This window comes from Grampus griseus, assembly GCF_964374135.1.
Source record: "Grampus griseus genome assembly, chromosome: X".
NCBI lineage: Eukaryota > Metazoa > Chordata > Mammalia > Artiodactyla > Delphinidae > Grampus > Grampus griseus.
Window position 1 is genome coordinate 2391353 of NC_138999.1, and position 16583 is coordinate 2407935.

General features: G+C 41.8%; 1 pseudogene across 1 annotated transcript; it reads right to left on the reverse strand.

Annotated features, from left to right (window-relative positions):
* Window positions 1-10272: 10272 nt before the first annotated feature.
* Window positions 10273-10889, reverse strand: LOC309839456 (large ribosomal subunit protein uL22-like; annotated as a pseudogene). The gene has a single exon. The product of its transcript is annotated as a large ribosomal subunit protein uL22-like (transcript).
* Window positions 10890-16583: the final 5694 nt, after the last annotated feature.

Here is a 16583-nt window from a genome sequence, read left to right on the forward strand (position 1 = left end):
CCTGGGAGCCATCTCTCTGAAACAGAGATGTCAAGGGGATATACCACCACATCTTCCTCTTGCTGGTGGGAGGGTAGGAGCCTAACTTCAGTGGGCCCTGAGCTCCAAGGTATAGACTATGAGAATTTGTCTTTCCTCTGGATAAAGCCAGTTGGCTAACATAGATGGGCACCTCAATTACCAGGAAAATTTAGGGTGAACTATGTGACACGTGGTGTTACCAAGTCCTCTCACCTGAGATTAGTTGTTGTTTATCTTGAACATGTGTATGGAACGGGTTGTACCTGCTTGACTTTAGAAAAGGGGGAGATTTCATTTTGTCTTTGCCATCTCTTAGTAGATTGCCTGTGATGTGTGTCACATTCTGGTTTAAAGCCCATTCGGCAATAGAACTGTATTCCTTCTCTACTGAAAAAAAAAAAAAAATTACATCCTGCAGCGTTGCCCCATCTGTGTGGTTGGTTGAATCTGTGGTGGATGTGGAACCGTGAATATGGAGGTCTGACGTTTTTGTAAATTCATAGGAAAATTTTTGACTGGGCAATTGCTGGGCGCCCCTAACTCCCCTGTGTTGTTCGAGGGTCCACTGTATATCTGTTAGGAGACTAAAATTAAGTGATGCAGGCCAAAATGCGGCAATTCCTGGTACAAAGAAATCCCTGAAAACCCGCGGGCCCCATGACTGTTCCTCCTGTATCATGCACCGTTCTGAGCAGAAGTGAGGTGAAGCCAGCTCTCCTGGCTTATGAATAATTCAATGTTAGGGTGCCCATCCGGCCATTTCAGAAGTGTAGAAGTATAAGTCTGTCCTTTTAGGGAGTGTGCTGAAAACAGGAAAAGGCAGTGTTTTCTCTGGTCATGTATTAATCTCCTACCTGCATAGGGGTAAGACATTTATCAAGAGGGACCCACCATCTATTGTTTCTTTTAGCAGTTTTTTTGTTTTTGTTTTAATTTTTATTGCAGTACAGTTGACTTACAATGTGATGTTAGTTTCAGGTGTACAGCAGAGTGAATCAGCCGTACATATACATACATCTGCTCTTTTTTAGGTTCTATTCCCATATAGGCCATGACAGAACATTGAGTAGAGTTCCCTGTGCTATACAGTAGGTTCTTATTATCTATTAAAATAGTTATCTATTTTAACTATAGTTAACTATTATCTGTAGTTAACTATTAAAATAGTTTTAATAGTTTTAACTATTAAGTAGTTAGTTTTAACTATAGTTAACTAATATCTATAGTTAACTATTATAATAGTTATCTGTACATAGTAGTGTGTTTATCTTAATCCCAATCTCCCAATTTATCGCCCCCCCTTACCCCCTGGTAACCATGAGTTTGTTTTCTACATCCATGACTCTACTTCTGTTTTATAAGTAAGTTCATTTGTACCCTTATTTTTTAAGATTCCACCTATAAGCGATATCATAGGATACTTGTCTCTCTGTGTCTGACTTACTTCACTCAGTATGACAATCTCCAGTTCCATCCATGTTTCTGCAAATGGCATTATTTTGTTCTTTGTTTTTATGGCTGAGTAATATTCCATTGTATATATGTACCACATCTTCTATATCCATTCATCTGTTGATGGACATTTAGGTTGCTTCCGTGTCTTGGCTATTGTAAATAGTGCTGCAGTGAACATTGGGGTGCACGTATCTTTTCGAAATTATCATTTTATCCCCACCGTCTATTAAGCACAGTTGATACTTAAGCAAAATGATGGATATTGGTTCCTTAATAGAACTTTACATATGATGGTATGGGATTTACTGTGAATGTATTTACTTCCTCACAAAGGAGGAAAATGGCAAGATGTCCAGGTTATGCCAAAGAGGGGCTCACTCAAATGCCAACATCACTGCTTCCTGATCTCTTTCTTCATTTCCCTGTTGGAAAGTCAGAACTGAATTTTAGAGCACCATGTTGTAATAAGGGGTCTCCAAGATCCTTCATCTGAAAGGTGAGGATAAAATATTTGTCCCACAAGTCTCTTTGGGTGACCGTGGCTAGAAAGTGGTTGGCTGCATGTGAGATAGCTATAGAAACTATGAAGTGCTATGAAATATAAGCGTCCTGCATTTACCTCCAAAGGTCTTCCCCTGCCTCCTAATACGGTTTGGATTCCATGATACGTGATCCTTGCTTTTTACCCCCCGTACTGGCTTATCCCTCTGCTTTCTAGCTTAACAGTTAGCAAGCCCCAATCCTGCTTGGACTAGCTTTTCCTAACCCCGACCTGAGGGTGCTGGAGAAAAACACTCAACATATCAAATGATCTAACTTTAAATTATGATAGCTACTCTCACAGGAAACAGCAGTCATTCCCCAAAGTTCTCCTCTCTTCTCTTAGTTAATTCGTTCTGCCAAGACTGCATTTTCATTTCTCCTTTCTGATCAGATCTCCAACACCTTCTCACAGTGAGCCGATGAACTTGCCTTTTTTTTTTTGGTCTTGCTGCTGCGAAAGCGTGGGGTCCTAACCACTGGACCACCAGGGAAGTCCCTGAACTTGCTTTTCATTTTCCTGAAAAATGGAAAGGTTTTCAAGTGAACGTGTCCGTGTTATTATATCTATATAGATCCGGCTTGAGGAAAATGTTAATAGAGGGGCTCAGTCATAGGTTTTACTCAGTCCTTACTTATCTCTGTAGCCATGACGATGAAGCTCGGTCAGACTTGGAGAATAAGACCAATCGAATGTTCACAGAGTGACCGGGTCACAACGTCTTTCTGTACACCCAAGGCTGTGGGTTAGAGGAAGCAGACAGACAACGTGACTTGATGTAAACATGAAGATGGACCATTTGTATCTGGCCCCACGTTTGGGCTCAGCATCATGGCAGGTCATCCATCAGTATGCACCTGTGTGACTAGCCTCTTTTTAGGACTCTAGACCCTCAGGACCCAAGGCCGGTTGCTCTTAGTGGACATCTTGCTACATGTCTCAGTAGTTCAGAGCAGGAGAGAAAAGTATGTCCTGTGTGACCATAGTAGAGAAAAGGAGGGAAGACTTTGCAGACTGTGTGTGATTTGTCTAGTCTCTGTCTGCGGATATCTTTTCTCCACTCTTCTTCTCGAAACTCACCTCCTCCCTTGGGATACTAGGTGGTTTTTCTTTTTTAAAAAATTTTTTATTGGAGTATAGTTGCTTTACAATGTTGTGTTAGTTTCAGGTGTACAGCAAAGTGAATCAGTTATACATATATCCATTCTTTTTTAGATTATTTTCCCATATAAGCCATTACAGAATATTGAGTAGAGTTCCCTGTGCTATACAGTAGGCCCTTATAAGTTATCTATTTTATATATAATGTCTATGTGTCAATCCAGTCTTCCAATTTACCCATCCTCCCCTTACAACCAAAGCAATCTCAAGAAAGAAAAACAGAGCTGGAGGAATCAGGCTCCCTGACTTCAGACTATACTACAAAGCTATAGTAATCAAGACAGTATTGTACTGGCACAAAAACAGAAAGATAGATCCATGGAACAGGATAGAAAGCCCAGAAATAAACACAAGCACCTGTGCTCACCTAATCTACGACAAGGAGGCAAGAGCATACAATGGAGAAAAGACAGTCTCTTCAATAAGTGGTGCTGGGAAAACTGGACAGCTACATGTAAAAGAATGAAATTAGAACACTCCCTAACACCATACACAAAAATAAACTCAAAATGGATTAAAGACCTAAATGTAAAGCCGGACACAATAAAACGCTTAGAGGGAAACATAAGCAGAACACTCTGACATAAATCACAGCAAGCTCTTTTTCGATCCACCTCCTAGGACACTAGGTTTTATCTTCTCTCAACTACACAAGGACAGTGCTCCGTGGATACACTCTCCTCTGCTTCTCAACTGACGATCTGTTTCCTCAAGAGCATCATTCCATCATCATAGAATATGCTGCAATATATACCACTTTAAAAAAAATTGGGACCCTGCAAAGCTTACCCCCATCCCTCAGTACTGCCAAAGAGCTCTGCTCAACTGTACCCACCCTATCCAGTTCATCTGAACTTCTTTGTGAATCTAGTCCAATAAGACTTCCCTTCTTTTTTTCATTTTATTTATTTATTTACTTATTTTTTAAACATCTTTTTTGGAGTATAATTGCTTTACAATGGTGTGTTAGTTTCTGCTTTATAAGAAAGTGAATCAGTTATACATATAAAAATATGGAACGCTTCACGAATGTGCGTGTCATCCTTGCGCAGGGGCCGTGCTCGTCTTCTCTGTATTGTTCCAATTTTGGTATATGTGTGGCTGAAGCGAGCACAGATGTTCCTTCCTAAAGGAGGGACCACTCCACCGAGAACACGTTTATCCAGGTTCCTACTGTTTCTGCTGACAAGTACAGTGGTTATTTTTTGCCCCCATTGTGCTTGGTGTATCAGCTCTATTCGAAGTAGTCGACCATTTTCTCTGCATGGCCCCCAAGATGTTGCTATTACTTTGGACGTCCTCTGGACTCCTTTTCCAGCACTTCTGGCAATCCTTCTGCTTTCCCCAAACTCTAAAATTTGGAGGGTTCCTGGGCTCATTCATAGGATGAACTCATCGTTTCATACATTCACTTCATATTTAATAGCATGCTGTTCTACAGTTTGAATACCTTTTAATCCCTGGTAACTCCCAAGTTTCTATCCAGCCTCAGTTCATTCTTTGCTTGTCCTAGACCTTTAGAAAGGTCTAAACTTACATATCCTATTGCCAGTTTGGCAAACCTTACACACCCTACAGACATCTCCAGTTCTGCATGTTAAAAAATGAATTCTTGGGCTTCCCTGGTGGCGCAGTGGTTGAGAGTCCACCTGCCGATGCAGGGGACACGGGTTCGTGTCCTGGCCTGGGAAGATCCCACATGCCGCGGAGCGGCTGGGCCCATGAGCCATGGCCGCTGGGCCTGTATGTCCGGAGCCTGTGCTCCGCAACGGGAGAGGCTACAACAGTGAGAGGCCCGCGTACCAAAACAACAACAACAACAAAAAACCTCACAAACAAACAAAAAAATGAATTCTTAACTCCTTCCTTTATTCTCAATTCTGGTCCATCCATGGTATTTCTCATATACACATGAAAATTATCCTGCTGGGCTAACAGTTGCTGAGACCAAAAATCTTAAAGTATTTCTTCTGCTCTTTTAATATATAATGCACATTCAGTTGATCAACGTATTCTATTTGTTCTCCTTTCAAAATGTGTCTGGAATCTTAAACATTTCCAACTACCACACTTCTTTCCTTTTATTCCATACCCCAATTATAGTTCACATTACCAACTGTAATATTCTCATTTCTGGTGTTTTTCTTTCAACCTTGTCACTCTTTTAAATTTTGTTTTTTTTAGTTTACATTGGAGAAAGGTGATTAACAATGTTGTCTAGTTTCAGGTGTACAGCAAAGTGATTCAGTTATACATATACAAGTATCTGTTCTTTTTCAGATTCTTGTCCCATGTAGGTTATCACAGAATAGTGAGCAGACTTCCCTGTGTTATACAGTAGGTCCTTGTTGGTTATATGCCTTAAACATGGTAGTGTGTATATGTTGATCCCAAACTCCCAGTCTATCCCTTCACAACCCCCCCTTTCCCCCTTGGTAAGCATAAGCTTGTTTTCTAAGTCTGTGAGTCTGTTTTGTAACTAAGTTCATTTTTATCATTTTTAAAAAGATTCCACATATAAGTGATATCATATGATATTTGTCTTTCTCTTTCTGACTTACTTCACTTAGTATGATAATCTCTAGGTCCGTCCATGTGGCTGCAAATGGCATTACTTCATTCTTTTTCATGGCTGAGTAGTATTCCATCGTATACATGGACCACATCTTCTTTATCCATTTCTCTGTTGATGGACACTTAGTCTGTGGATGGACTAGTCAGGGCAAGCCTGTCTTGTTCTCGAAACCGTCCACCGACTCGTGTCCCATTCACGGTGAAATCAAGTCCTCAGAAGTCCTACCAGAACTTTGTCCACCTCTGAGCTCATTGCTCCCCATGTCTCACCAGCCGTCCTTTCTGGGCTCCCTCCGCATTCTCACGTGCTTCTCTGTAGCTCATAGAACGTCACCATCACACGCAGACCTCAGGAAGTTTGTCTTTGATGTCTCTGTTCCTTTTCCCTTCCACAAGCACGACTTGCTTCTTCACTTCCTTTGCAATGTAACATTCTCAGAGACGCCTCCCCTGACCGCTCTGCACCAAAGACTTCCCTCAGTAACTCTCTACTCCCAATACTTTTTTTTTTTTGGTCTGCACCACGGGGCATGCGGGATCTTAGTTCCCCAGCCAGGGATCCAACCCTCGCCCCCTGCAGTGGAAGCGTGGAGTCTTAACCCCGGAACCACCAGGGAAGTCCCTCCTCTCCCAGTATTTTTGTATTACTAGAAAGAGCATAAAGAGATTCAGATGAAGCAACTACAAGGTACATTCTTTAGAACATACTTAGATGGAAATGTTATCTGTTATTTTCATTATGAGGGCCCCATTCATAGAATCTGCATATGTTAGGATTCACAAAATGACCCTCAGGCTTGTAACTTACACCACAATGCATTATTCCTCAGTTTGGGGAATAAAATGCAATTTTCAAAATGCTGTGTTTTTGGTGGCTTCGGCAGTTTTTTTTTGTTTTTTGTTTTGCGGTACGCGGGCCTCTCACCGTTGTGGCCTCTCCCGTTGCGGAGCACAGGCTCCGGACGCGCAGGCTCAGCGGCCATGGCTCACGGGCCCAGCCGCTCCGCGGCATGTGGGATCTTCCCGGACCGGGGCACGAACGCGTGTCCCCTGCATCGGCAGGCGGACTCTCAACCACTACGCCACCACGGAAGCCCTGGCAGTTTTAATTTCAGCACATCGTACTGCATTTGTGTGCCACTTTCCCTAAGCTAAGACCTGAAGTTGCGACCCCTGATAAGAAGCACTCCATACTCCTAGCTGGCATTTTTCCTTTCTGGTCCAAGCAGTGTTTTCGATTGAAGGCTAGCATTTAACATGAACATTTGAGCACAGTGTATGAGCTGAGTTGGAATACTGAGTCCCTGAGTCTTAAAGGAATTGCAAAAAATGCTAATAATACGGCCACATCATAAAGTCTTAAAAGCCCAAGTGTTAGCATTTATAGTATATTCAAAACGCATTCCCGCAATGTAAAATGATAATTTGCCCTTTGTGACTATGGAAACCCTTTCCCTGTTTATTATTTAGTCCTCTTCATGCCAGACCTTCTGGAAAGTACCCACACTCAGCATCTTCAGAAAAAAGGTGGATTTTTTTAAATAAAGATTTTGTATTGTAATGTGTCTTGGAGATGAAAATCACCGAAATGGCAGTAATCTTAGTTTTGTCCCTTTGAGGTTGAGGGTGTTACGTCTTCTCTGCTCCTCTTCGCTGGTCTTTGGTCTCTTACGTTAATGGGCAAAAAAATTTTTGTTCTAAGTTCGGTGTGTTGGAAGAAAAATAAAACACCATGGAATCTAATATAAATTCTTAATATCCTAAGGTTAGTAATTGTTCAGGTGTTTCTGGATTAAGCGTTCTGAAAAGCTGTGCTGTGTGTTATGAGTGATTGCCTTTGCCCTGTTAAAATTGTAAAGGATAAAGCAGCAAGATTAGGAAAAAACTAAGTGGACATAAATTAGGATCTGTGGTTGGGAACAAGAGAGGGACACACGGAAAAGAAGATGCAAATCAGAAACACATAAAAATGCAGTTGTGAAAACAAATGAATGAATATAACAAAACAGAGATACAGAGAAGAAACTAGTGGTTCCCAGTGGGGAGAGGGAAGGGGGAGGGGCAGGATAAAGGGATAGGGGCTTAAGAGGTACGAACTATTAGGTATAAAATCAATAAGCTCCGAGACTATGTTATACAGCACAGGGTATATAGCCAATATTTTATAACTTTAAATGGAATATTATCTTTCAAAATTGTGAATCACTACATTGTACACCTGAAACTTACAGCATATTGTACATCAGCTATACATCAATAGAGATAGATAATAAAAATATCCATTACATAAAAAGATGAAGATATTACATACCTCTTAGAATATGGTAAAAAAAAAAAAGTTTATCACTTTCCAAGAATGGATGTTATCAGCTCCTACACAAAATAAAATTGACAGTCAAACTAATTATCTGACATACATGTGCTCACTTTACATTCTTATTGCCTGTAGATAATTGTAGTTTAGAGATTGTCATGTGATAACTATTCCCTTTATCTTAGGCAATATCCCTTTGTCACAGTGCATTAAACACACACGCTTATGGAATATATTATACGATATGTTATATATTATACCATTATATTAGCCGCCCCCAAAAAAGATAGAGGAATCAACAAAAAACGTTATCATGTTTTGCTCCCCATGGATTTGCCACTGTTTTGTTTTTTGAGGTGATTCTGTTTGAGGATTGTCTTTGAACATCTCCACCTATCAAACTAGATCTTAACGTCCTTACATGCGATAATGAGTGTGGATAAAGTTCTGTTTCATCTGGGGAGGGCAGAACAAAGTTAGTTTTTATTATAAAAGCTGAGGTGGGAGGGGAGTGGTGATCTGATGGCAAACTGTGACTTTCACAGGGAATTCAGTTCTTCAGGTTCCATACTGAGAACTCGGGGTCTTTCTGGGTTCAGGCAGCTGGCCTCTGAGGGGTCCTGCAGACCTTCCCACGAGGAGGGTCCTGTCTGGGTTCAAAAATGTAAGAAGTGTGGGCTTGGCCAGCGAGGGCTACGCTGGCATAAACATCAGTGCTGTAACCGGGACAAGATTTCCAGGAATATCCCCGTCATACGGGAGTGTACACAAGTACCCCATCTTTTAAAGCAAAGGTGTAAAATATCGCCTGTTTTTAACCCTCTGCCACTTCAAATGTTTTCCCCTCTCCATCCCATCCTGATCCTACGAAGAGGAGGCCATTGTCCTGGCCCTTGGTCATCCCAAGAGAGAGATCGTCAAAGGCAAGGAGAATATTCCCATAATTCAGACTAGCCTTCACGAGGGCACCCCCATGCCACCATCTTCCCTCCTTTCCCTCCGTCCATTCAAGGGTCTGTTTCTTGGGTTTATTCTCACTGCCAACGTTACTCTATCTTGTTCCCAGTTACTGTGGCTAAATAAATTTTTAACAGTCTGCGTAGATGATTGAAATTGTCGCAAGAACTGCATTGATGACTTTAGCCATGAAACTGATCTTGTCACTGACATATCACTACTGTAAAATTTATTTTGTACACGGCCCCAGAAACCTTCAAGGAAAACTAGCAACATGAAGTGTGAATGTCTTCCTTTCCTATCTTGAAGGTCATTGTCAGTATCACCTCCATTCTCGAAAGGCACTGATCAGACCCTGCGGGATGTGGCTTAGAGCAACTCAACGTTGCTTCATCAAAACACACAAAACCCAAGTGGCTTATTCACGTGCATGTTGGAATACGCTGACCAAACACAGCGTTTGTCTGTGATACAAACCATTGTCTTCTTCCTTTCTTTGGATTATAGGGTTTTACATTATTTTAAGAGCAAAACATGTTTGCACCTTGCTACAAAACCAGTTTGCTTTACACTGTTGGCTGAATAGTCTGAAGGAAGCACAACTTGCTAAGTTAGCTCGTTTCCCGAGATTCGAGTGTTCTTGCAGCATTTCCCGCGTTTCTACACCCATTTATGCCTGACAGGTGATAGGAATGCCCCCAAATTCCCAAGTGGGTTGTCGTGAGCAGTGTGATAAACGTAGCAGTAGCCTAAGATCATTGCTAATTCAAAATCCGTCTCAACTTAAGCCATGCAATTTGAATGAACAAGTGTCTAGATGCAAACAGTAAAATAGATGAGTGTTGCTTTAGATGCTTACAGTGTATTATGAATCATTTTCCCTTCCCCTTAACGATGTGAAGACAATCAGAAAAAAACGAAAAGAATTTGAATGGTGTCATCACGTTCACAGACAGACCAGTAGAGTATACATGCAGGGAGTTGTACAAGGATCACGCCTAGGGCTTCCCTGGTGGCGCAGTGGTTGAGGGTCCGCCTGCCGATGCAGGGGACGCGGGTTCGTGCCCCGGTCCGGGAAGATCCCACATGCCGCGGAGCGGCTGGGCCCATGAGCCATGGCCGCTGAGCCTGTGCGTCCGGAGCCTGTGCTCCGCAACGGAGAGGCCACGACAGTGAGAGGCCCACGTGCCAAAAGAAAAAGAAGAATCACGCCTAGAATCCCTTTCAGGGACCGATATCCTTCATGTAGTTATAATTTCTGCATATTTGATGGACCTACATTTATCGAGGTCAATGTATCATAATTTCCTTTTGCAGCATTTATTCCCAGGGCCGTAAGTTTTCGTTTCTTCGGTTTCTTCTGGGGTATCTTTTTCTTCTCTGCAACCTCCTCTTCTGGTTGAGGGACAATCTCTTCTTTTTCAGTAAGGATCATCTCAGTGTGTCAGGGAGAGCTCACGTACGGGTTGATCCGACCATGAGCTCTGTAATTCCTGAGCCGTATCGCGGGGGATTTGTCCACCTGGATGTGCTCGTTGACCAGAGAATCTACATCTAAGACCTTAAGTTCAGCGTTACACTTTGTATTTGTGAGCACGTGCAGTGAAGATTCAGCACTCTTTTTGGGCCACCAACCCTGCATCCAGCCCCACTGGACACACCAACCAACTCCAGCATTGTGCTGACGGAACGGCACCTATCGCTTCTGTAAGGTGACATCCTTCAGATACTTGGTGGCTTTCGGATATGCCTACCGTTAATGGCCTGGGCAGTTTCATGCGTGTTTTTAAAGTGAACACGAAGTTTTGAACCTCTTGATTTGCGTGATCTTGTAGGGTTTTCCGGGTCAAGTGAATAGCAACCCATTTTTAGAGGTCACTTCAGGCTGCTTACCGGAAAAAAAAAGAGATCATAATTTCTTAAACTCTTCTTGAACTTCTGTGCAAGGGAGAGTGGGCAACGTGAAAGCCAGGACGAGAGGAGGTGGACACACTGGTGACTATGATGGGGTGCTCGTTTTAAAGGTTCCGAGAAGCAAAGCATTTGGGTGAATGTCCCAGTTCAGCAACCAGAGTTCGGAAAGAGATGACAAGGGCTTATCAACAGGCTACCCGAGGGGTGCTTGCGAGGGGAGAAGCCTACGGCCATTTTCAGAAGGTACTAGCACAGGTTGGGAGACAGAAGACCAGTGTGTCTGAATCAGGGGGTTCCGTAAATACTGCTCAATCTGGCTCTGGTAATCGGTATCCCTGTATCATCAACAGATTTTGTCCCTCAGATGCCAATGAGTCTTGGAAGACATGGACTCAAGTTCACCATATCTATCCCATTCCTGTTGTCATTGACACGGTCTTCCTTTGGTGGGTTTTCATGTGTGTTTTGGGGGAAGGGGCAGAAATATTGTGGTACTTCTTAGCATCCGTAGTTGCACGTGCCATTTCCTGGTAATGAATTGCTTTATATCTATAGCTATCTCTATATCCATAATCATATCTGCATCTAAATCTATACGGATATCTATCCACAGCCGCCGTCTGTATCTGTATATCTGTGTTAACGTATGTTCTATTGGTGGAGTTGTTTCTCTGGAGGAGCCTGAAAATACAGTCTTGTGCCTCATAGATGGTCGTTGAAGGTGTTTGGGGGTGGGCTGAAAACGAGTGGTTTCCCTGACCACTTACCAGTTAGAAGAAGGATCAGATATTTAAAGACAGCAAACAACTAAGAAAAGGAAGTCGTTGAGACAGATATTGTATATTTTAAAAAGGGGAAAAAAAATGGGAAGGAAATCCAAAAAAGAGGGGATATAGGTATACATAGAGCTGATTCACTTTGCTGTACAGTAGAAACTCACACACCATTGTAAAGCAACTCTATTCCAATAAAAATTAATTTAAAGAAACAAACAAATTAAAAGGGGGGAGAAAGAGGCAACAGCCTCAGGATATGTCAGTCTTTTCGCTGGCAGTCACTCTCTTCTGATATGTTTCAGCTCTTCTTGTGTTTTCATACCTAGGGTGGTGTGAGATTTGAAAGATGAGCGTCTCTTTTTTTTGTTTTCCCCAAATGCCAACTTGAAGATGTCTGAGATTTCCTTGTGACCTCATTAGTCTCTCATTCCTATTGGAGCAAGTCTTGCCTGTTTGCAGACCATCAAACTGGAAACGCGCAGATCTGTGTGTGTGTGTGCTGTCCTGTAGAAAGATTCAGGGTCCTGATGGTTCCCTGGCCACATCAATGTCCGGGCAATGGACACCTGTCATAAACTAGAGTCTTGCCTGTGGCCAGACCTGAGGCACAAACGTCTTTATGAGCAATAAACCCTCCACAGGGAAGTCACCCTTTTTATCCCATGACAAAACATGACATGCCTACGGCTTGGTAAATGCATTTTTCTGCATGATGTCTGTCATTTTTAGAAAGACTTGTAACACTTCTTTTTTCATCAGCCTGCTTGTAGAGTTGAAATCAAGGGCTGGGTGTAATTATCTACATGTCTGAGGTTAAGAGTGGATGGGATTTAATCACTTAAAAAAGATGTCCATCGACCCAACCTTGGGGTTATCCTAATAACGTCCTGGTTCCCAGTCTGTCTGTATTTTACTCTGAACTATTACGTGCCTTCCCCTTGCCACCTGTGACCTACACCTCAGGCTGGGAGCAGAAGCAGTTTCTCTGCTTGCAAATGCAACCTGTCCAAACTACCGCCTGCAGGTACTAATCCCACCACCAGCCGTCTACATGGGTCTGGGCCGTTACTGAATCGTCTATACCTCAGTTTTCTCACCTGTAAAATGCTCATGTATGCAGTAGATGAGGATTTGGGGAACAATACATGAAAATTATTTAGCACATGGGACTCCACAGACATTAAGTGATACAACCCCTGGCTGAGAAAAACGCCAAATATGGAGAAGAGTGAAGACAGGCACACGTGATTTTCAAAGCATGGAAACGCTCACTTACTTGGGTAGAGCCATGATGCAGCAATAAATCTTTGATTGATTTCTGAGGCCACCAGAGTTTCTTTCTTTTTTTTTTTTAATTTTAAAACTTCTGTTCCAGGTTTATGCAGGTATTTGACATATACCATTGCATTAGTTTAGGGGGTACAACAAAACGAATTTGGTTTATGTATACATAACCAAATGTTATGCTGAGAAATCAGCACGATATGTTTAGTTAACATCCAGTGTTTCAAAATAATGTAAAATGAAGATATTTTATATTATGAGAAATATGTTATTTACAATATGATTTATGGTTTCCCTAATACTACATTTATATGCATTGTATTGCATTATATATGCAAGATATATTATATATATTATATAATATATTTATATAACATATCTGTTGTCTATATTATACATACTATTATATTAAATATTATAAATAATTATATTAAATATAATATATGCATAATATGCACAATATTAAATTTTTAATATACCTAATTATGTATAATGCCTTTGTATGGTGACAGACCTTAACTAGGCATTGTGGTAATCATTTTGAAATGTATATAAGTATCCAATCACTGTTTTGTGTATCAGGAACTAACATAGAGTCGTAGGTCAATTACACTTCAAAAACAAACAAACTCATAGAAAAAGAGATCAGATTGGTAGTTACCAGAGGCGGGAGCTGAAGGGACGGGGAATTGGATAACGGTGGTCGAAAGGTACAAACATCCAGTTATAGGATGAATAAGGGGACTTCCCTGGCGGTCCAGTGGGTAAGTCTCCACGCTCCCAATGCAGGGGTTCCGGGTTTGATACCTGGTTGGGGAACTAAGATCTCACATGCCGCAACTAAGAAGTCCGCATGCTGCAACTAAGACCCGGCAAAGCCAAAAAAAAAAAAAAGAGAGAGACGAATAAGGAGTAGGGGTGTGTAATGTACAACATGGTGAATATAATTAACGCTGCTGCCTGTTATATAGGAAAGTTGTATAGAGAGTATATCCTAAGAATTCTCATCACAAGAAGAAAAGTTTTCTTACTGCTTTCATTTTGTATCTATACAAGATGCTGGATGTTCACAAAACTTATTGAGGTCATCATTTCAGGATGTATGACCCTCAGAGTTACAGTTTCTTGTTTGCTTTTACTGTTTTTGTGGTTCCTACAACTAAGAGATTTTGGACGTTTGCCCTTCCAAAGAGTTGGTAACAGGACTCTGTTTTCTGTGCATTTACAGTGGTTTATAGGTTATATACACAATTTATGGTGGTTTCTGTGCATTGATGTATAATTAGTCTTATTTATATATCACTGTGCTACATAATAAACACCTAAGTCCAGTTTTGTTTCAAATCACTAAAGCCAAAGGCACCGATGCAATTTAATCAATAATTCTTGAAGGGACTATTTCTCCCTAAGGATATTTCTGTGAGAGAAAGAGAAGCAGGGCTTCAATCACTTGGGCATGAAGGAAAAAGCCAAAAAGGACATTTCTTCTGTGCCAGAGTCCCCTGACTTAATACTAAAGACGCCTGGCATCTACCTCCTGCCCGATTCAATCAAAAGGTAGTGTATGGTACCATAAGCCACGTTGTTTTTATTGGCATGCTGGTTCTTTGGCATTCCTTGCAAAGTGTGCTTCCCAGTTTGAGAGACTGGGATGTCTTCTCGTACTAAGCGTTTCCTGTCTCCCCTGTCCTGCATAATCGGGCAGAGAGAACTGCTGGTGTCAGGTGAGGGGAAGAATGTCCTAGGAGAACTTGTCCTAGGGACAAGATGCACAGAAAGACAGGTTTCCGGAAAGTTGAAGGCTGCTGGGGATGCCGCGGAGAGCCAGAAACTGAAAAGGCCTCTGATAAGACCTCCTGTGACCCTGGGATACTGGGAACCTAAAAGAAATCCAGTTGCAAATATTTTTTTTTTTAAATAGGTGTTTTCAGACTCTGCGATATTAAAAGATGATCATCCCTTCTCTCTTTGCAAATTGCATCAAGATTGTGTGTCCAACCCACCGGGAATGTGAATTCACTAGATTCAGAGAATTAGGCTTCCTTACCATTATCTGTCATTGCCTGGAGGGCACCCCATCTCTGCCTAAGTATAGTCAAGAGACAATAGGACACATCTGTAAAATGCAGAGTGGGCGAGATGATGTTTACTGGTTTTTTTTTTGTTGTTGTTGTTGTTGTTTTGCGGTACGCGGACCTCTCACTGCTGTGGCCTCTCCCGTTGCGGAGCACAGGCTCCGGACGCGCAGGCTCAGCGGCCATGGCTCACGGGTACAGCCACTCCTCAGCTTGTGGGATATTCCCGGACCAGGGCACGAACCCGTGTTCCCTGCATCGGCAGGCGGACTCTCAACCACTGCGCCACGAGGGAAGCCCTACTAGCTTTTTATAAAAGCATTTGTGGTCAGAAAATTAAAGTACTGTGTCCGTTTCTTCTTAAATGTCTAATTCTTCTCTTTCCCTGTGGTCTGTAAGGTTAGGCAAGTCTCCCTTCTTGGTTAAACATTATTTCTGGTTAAAACTTCACTGAATATTATTTTCTCAGATTAAAAGAAAAGAATAGTACACAGGTGTGTATGAATACTTATTATATATGTTACATATAATATTTAGATGTGTCTATAAATATGTATATATCCATATCCGGAGCAACGTTAACAGATTGAAGGATGGAAAACTGTGTCCTTACATCGATGAAAATCAAAACATGGTTAAAACACACCGTAGCCAAACTTTGCATTTTAAAAAATAATTTACTATTTGCTTTCTGCATTTTCATTCTTATTCATGTCCTCTCATTAGATGAATGCTTCCTAGAGAGGGGGCCAGTTGCAAAAGTTTTGAGAAACAGAAAAATGAAGACGCTAAAACCTTACTTTCCATGAGCTTACTTTACAGAGCATGAATAACATAAGTGCGACTGGCCTTTTTTCACAAATCCAACTGAATCCTGTTTCAAAGAGAACTGATAATTTGTTGGGCGTTCTTCCAACTTTTAAAGATGTAAAATATATCTTTGATAATGTCTCAATGCTTTTGCAGGGGTTGGGTGTGTCAGGCAGTGGGGTTCAAGCAGGTGAAAGTCAGATGCTATGGGTGTCAGAGGGATGACGGCATGAGGTTGTGATGCTAAATTCGGTGAGGTCAGTAGGGGGCCTCAGGTCCCAGAATCCTCTCTGAGAAGCCACGGCATTTTCCTGCTGCCAAAGCTGCTTCCACGGTTGGCAAAGTTTTTCTGTAAAGAGCTCGTGGATAAAGGTTTTAGGCTTGGACGGCCATGCAGGCTGTGTCATAACCGCTCAGCCCTGCTCTTGTGTGAAAACAGCCGTAGGCGATATATCAACCAGTGTGCGTGGCCGTGTGCCAATAAAACTTTATTTATATAAGAGAGTCAGTGATGGGCCAGATGTCGGCCTCAGGCTGTGCCCTGTGGACCCCTGATCTAATATGAACAGGTATGTCGACGAAAATTCAATGAACTATCAAGTTAAGAAGAAAAAAGGGAACTTTATTCCAGCCAAACTGAGCATTATAAAGCAGGAAGCAGATTCTCAGAAAGTTCTGGGAACTGTCCTGCCTGTTAGAAG